The sequence below is a fragment of the Nestor notabilis genome, unplaced genomic scaffold, assembly GCF_000696875.1.
Source record: "Nestor notabilis isolate BGI_N333 unplaced genomic scaffold, ASM69687v1 scaffold26068, whole genome shotgun sequence".
In the NCBI taxonomy this organism is placed as follows: Eukaryota; Metazoa; Chordata; class Aves; order Psittaciformes; family Psittacidae; genus Nestor; species Nestor notabilis.
Genome location: NW_009940058.1, coordinates 35,098 through 41,093, shown reverse-complemented (window position 1 = coordinate 41,093; position 5,996 = coordinate 35,098).

Here is a 5,996-nt window from a genome sequence, read left to right as displayed (position 1 = left end):
CACTGGAGCCAGCGACCACCTTCATCAAGATCACACTCAGGACTTCTGTTTTGAGTAACCAGCTCCATTCATCCCCAAGTATGAGCAAGAGCATTTCCTAATCATGTGCTTCCCAAGATAAACAGCGCATGGAAAGAAGCCCTGGATAAAAGGGACAAGCGTACTGCAGTAGGCAGACCAGTGCACCTATTCTGTAACTGCTTTTATAACTTCCTGACGTTTTCCTTTGGGCAATGAGGATTAGTTTACTGATGACTGAATCAAGGTTTTTCTGCATCGTAAAGTCATGGAGCGTGCGTCGTTACTCTGCTTATGCTGGCAACTGGAAAAGTCTTCCCTCAAATCAGGCAAAACTGGGACTGAAGCTGAATTGAGGAAGTCAGAGGTGTTTACTGCCACCTTCTAATCAGTCATTAACTCTTTGTCCTGCTTTTGATACTATCACGTCAGCATTGTCACATGTGATTGTGCTAGATTACATTGTTATGAATCCCAAGCACCTAGGTTGGTTGTTCCAGATGTGGCTGCACTGGGTGGTTCTCTGCTGTGCTAAAAACACTGAAGGGACTGCAATACCCAGGTACAGCTTGGTCTAGTGCTTTCATAAAAGTATCAGAATTGAGCCATTTACTCTCATTTTTAGTACCTCACAGTAGAGATTTTAAATGGCTTTTATTGTAACCGCAGTCTCTGTAACATTGACAAAGTTGTTCCACCTTCAGGCAAACTCGTATAGATGCAAACTTATATATCTCCACAGACACACCTCCTCCCTCTGCCCTCAAAGTCCTATTTCCCAACAGCATTAGGTATTTCTTTATTGTAAGAGGGATCAGACACTACGGGATGATTATTAGAATATGTAAGTACAGTCAGTTTAATTGAACCAAAAATAAAATCAACTGGATTTTGGCCTAATCTTCAGGGGGGGTGTTTTTGGTTTGAAAGAAAAGAGGAGGGTAAAACACTAAGCACTTTTCCATCATTCTCCTGAATATACACCAGCTTTTGGAGTTTCATGTCAAATGTGACATCAGCTTAACATCTCAAACACATGCCAGCTTGCTCCTTGAAAGCATAAAACCCCACCATAATTGAGAGGATCCATAGTTACCAACTTTAAGGATGACAGGCTTTTGGAACTGGCCAATCGTTGATCAATGTAAAATGGAAGGAAAAATGAGCAAGAAAAGGTGTGAAAAGACCAGACTTTGCCAGGAGAACCTTCTGCTTAGTTCTCTAGTGGGGAAAAGGAACAACGCAATCCACTATTGTAAAGCAAAACTGCAAAAACAAATTGTAGTATCTATTTGAAGTTGTTCTGGTAAGTAGCACATTTAACTGAAAGATCACTAAGAAGCCGAAAACATTTTCACTAAAAAGTTCTTCCTGTTGTCCTGCACTGTAACTTACTGCAAAAGAGTAAGAAAATTGTATAGTTTTTCTAAAGAAGAGTTATTTTCCTTTAAGTTCAACTTTTGTTTTAACCCAAATCACATTTCTGAGATGACTGGAACACTGAGAACCCTGGGTTCCAGCCCTGTGTTATCTCCACTAACCTGCTCCATACAAAAGAGAAAATGGCAGAGAGGTGCTTAGCTGGGATGTTCAGAGAATAAACAAAAATCTATCAGTCGAAAGATCAAAATCAAGATTTTTTTATTGTTAACTCAAAACTGGTTCTTAAAGTTGCGACGTGTGAACTACCAGCAGCTCTAGAGAACTTCCCTTTGCAAAGACCATGAAGCAAGGGAGTCAGTGTGTCACCTTGGAGGCACTCACTGGGTGGACAGTTTCCAATTTCCCTGTCAAATGAGTAGGTCTCAGATTCTAGCACACAGAGAGCAAAATCTTGCAACGCTCCTGCAGTGCTGGAGCTTCCAAGGGGCCTGTCCGAATTCATCCAGCCCTCTTAGAAAAGGAAAAAAGTCCAGAACAAAGTAAACCTCTACGATATGCTGTTGAAGAATCATTCTATTCAAACCAAGGAAGAATCAGACTGACAAACCATAACAATATAAAGAACTTTTATTTTTTTTAATTTTTATTTTTTATCTTCTTCTTCTTTTCTTCTTTTGCTCTGTAAAATTTCATTATGATGCTCACAGCTTTGTACCAAAGTGAGAGAAGAAACCCATGGTCAATCTGTGCACATGTTCTACACAGCTTCTATTATTACATACACCATTATGTTGCTTATTCCACTTCCATTCTTCAAAAAGACCGTTCAACAGTTAGAGCAAAATGAAATGTGAGAAGCTGCCAGGTGTCTGTAACAGAATATATACCTACACAGTTTGCTCTTTCACAATTAAAGTATTTTACAAACAGTAGCTGAAACCTCTTCCTTATCCTCCCTCACATATTCCGCAACTCTGGACAACTTTGACTGTTTGAATGATAGTACCCTACAAGCCTGAAAAACCAAAATTCCTCTGTACCTGTGTTTTAACTCAAACGAAGGGGAAAATATTTTCTCAACACATTTTGTTTCTGGGAGCCTGCAGTTTATTGTAAGTTTTCAGTTACCATTTACCTACGTTGTACAGTTTGAAATGTGCACTGAGAACTGCAGTACTTCAAACACACTGCACAGCCAAACTCCTGCTATTTTGCAGAAGGCAGCTCACGTGTCAATATGTTTAAAGTCTGCAATCCACATGTAAGTGACATAAGGCAAGCAGAAGCTGGGATATTTAATGCATCTTCATACCAACAGGTGCAGCAGTTTTCCCTCTGTCCCCTTCCACATACAGAAGCAGCAGCAATAGGCCACAGAGTGTTTTGCATTGCCAATCAGCTATTATTTTTCCCTATCATTTGAAGAAGAAAGGAGAAACAAATATTGACCAATCCCACCATTGTCTTATTCAATACGTGCGAGTCTGTTGGGCTGGGGAAGGTTAAGCTTTGCAGAACATGTGAACTTCCAGTGATCATTTTATGCTACTCACACCCTCCTTTTGGAGCTCAGGCAGGGCTTGGTATGCTGTGGCACAAGTTCCCAGGCTTTTGAAGAGAATGATGTCACTGGTTTCAGTAGGGCCTGGCCCATTCTTTGCATCATAAAATCATGCAATGCCTCAGAGCACTTTCTGTCCACCAGGGATACTCATAGCTTAATAGACAAATGTCAATCCTGCTAAGAGGAATATGGTGCCTTGCCCCCCCAAAAGGGCCTGCCATACAGTGAGTCCAGAGCTCCTTATTTAATATTTGGCTAATAAGATAAACACAGCTAACCACAAAACAAACCCTCACTCTACTCACTCTTCCACCCACAACTTTTTACTTGCATAAAAAACAAACTGAAAACAAACTGAAAACAAAAGTAGTCCTGAAACAGGCTTCAGAGGTGCAGTACTGCTTTTCATGCAGAACTCTTCAACCAGAGGTTATCAGCAGTCAAAACCCTAAGTTCCAAGAGGGGAGAGGATGCCACTAATGGCTACCAAGCCAATACATTAGTTTGGCATCTCTCTTCTACAACTTCCTCCAGAAGCAGCAAATAGCCAATAGCAAAAGCTGCACCAAATTCCAGCTGAACAAATAGGAAACCTCCCCACAGAACTCCAGAGAAGCCTGGGGATTTCCACAGCTGTCCAACAACTTCATAGCAAATGGTATTCCCAGAAGAAAGCAGCACAGCAGTTTCCTCTAACCCCCTGAGCCATTTTGAAAATTGTTCTTAACTCATAAAGCAAAATTCTACAAACACTCATGCAGCTCTGCTGGTTTCCTGCCTCTCATCCACTTGAAGATTCTTACAATATATCTGAAATGACCTACAAAGGAGAAAAAGGTGTCATTGCTAAAGCTGGATTTCGTAAGCCCAGACGTTTCAGAAGGACTGTTTTCAAGGCCAGATAAAGAAGTATTGTAGACTACAAGAACAGGAAATCTGCTTCCACCAACTAGAAAAGATAAACCCAACAAGCAATCAGGAATGCAAATACAGTGTAATAACTGTTCACTGCAACACCTACTGAGAAAGATCTTCACACGTTCCCGAAAACAGCTGAAAGAACGTGAAGAATCACAGGGAAGAAGTAACAAAATCGACTGTCACACACTACTTTTCAGAATGCTTGTCCTCAGGACACACACCTCCACACCTTCACTTCAAGCACAGTCCATGAAGGACAGCTTCAGACGTTCACATTGTTTATGTCACGCTTTTACATGCTCCCTTATTGAGGTTCAAAAAAACCCCCCAGAACTACTCTTGAATATCAATAATTTTGGAAATGGTTTAAGTATTCTGCAGTCTTCTGCTCTTAGGTCATGAAAAGAAACCCCAAATACTCTCAAGGCTTTAGAGCAATACAGCCTGCATCAGAAAACATTGACACTGCTCAGATTTCCCTGAATCTGATTCTCTCTTGAACTGCTTCATCCACAGACCACAGAAAGAAAAAAAAAAATTAAAAATAAACCAAAAGCACAAAAACACCCCCCAAAACTCAAAACAAACCCACCCTCAAAACAGCCTGGGGGCTGAGCCACATATCAGGCATTTTGCCTGTCCACAAACAGCTTAATAAAAATCCCAAACAAATCACCACAAAAGCATTGGAACCTCAGAGACTCCTATGTCTTTGAAGTAGGATGCTACTGCACCTCATTCCTATTTCATTCTTGTCTCTCACAAAAAAAATCAATGTCAAGCAACTAAAGAGAAATGATACTGGTCCACTGCAACAACAAAAAATAGTGTGCTTCAGAGAAGGCCCTGAAGTTCCTTGATTTGATGGCAGTGGAGCATGCATGGGCTTTCCTCCATCAGTTTCTTGGCCTAAAAAGGTTTCTTTACAGGCAAAGAATGAGGCTATAAAACTTACGTGGCCTGTTTTGGCATACCAAGTGTCGAAGTAGTGGTCAAAGAGTTGCCTAGTAAAAACAGTAGGCTCAATTTGTTTGAAAAGCATCATTTGTGAGCAGCTCAGTTGTGACTCTGGGCTGGCTTTACCTTCTGCTACAGTTTAAGGCAACCTTGCTTTTTCCTTTTTTATTCTGAGCAGCAAGTTAGGCAAAAGTGAACACGAAGCTCCTTGCTAGATTAGCCTCATTGTTTAAAAGAGCTCTTTGCTAAATTAGTGTTATCATAGGAGAGAGGGTCACAAATGCAAGAAGTACATTTCACTGAACTAACTGGGTAAAGTTTTCCATCCCAAGGAATGCCTGCAGAGGAATCCTAACAAGTAGAAAGTCTTCACCTCTGCACTGGCTTCTCTGCAATAGCAGAAACAAGACTTTACCATGTGGTATGCATTTTTTATCCTCAGCTTCTGCTTGAGAACTGTAGACTTTTAAATCCTTTAAAATCCTGCTCCATTCTTTCCAGTTGAGTTTTTGTGAACTTCGTATAGCCCAAGCCAATTAAGCCAGTTCACAACAGAAACAAAACACAACCTAAGTGGATGCAGTTAGACAGGCAGTGCCTTTGCATTTCTCTGAAGTTTGCTACACCATGAAGAAACGGGACTGCAGAGCTCAGTCACCAAGATTCCAAATAACATCAGGCATCCAGTTATGGTGTTGTATCAAGATAGCAGTGGTTATGCTGGTATTTAACTAAAACAAAAGCTGACACCACTTACTTTTCCTGTACATAAGGACCTATATTTAAAAAGACTAAGACTGCAAACCACATGAGCAGAGCCACTGTTCTGGCTGTTTTGCTGCTACTGGCATACCTGTCAAGAAATAAGTGTTTTCCTCCAAATAAACAAAAGGAGGTACAGTATTTAGGGCAGTTTGTCACTGTATATATGTGCCAGTTATAGCAATTTTTACACAATAAAAAATAAGTTACAATTAACATTATAAAAATTTACTTATTCCAGTTGTCCATAAAATACCTTTTCTTTTTATGAAGTAAAAATGTACACTGGGTATTCAGTTTACACTGTTACAATCTCTGATACTCTGGTTTGCAGAATTTTGTTAAAATCAGCTAAAAAAATTGGATACAACATAAAACCAGACATGTCTGA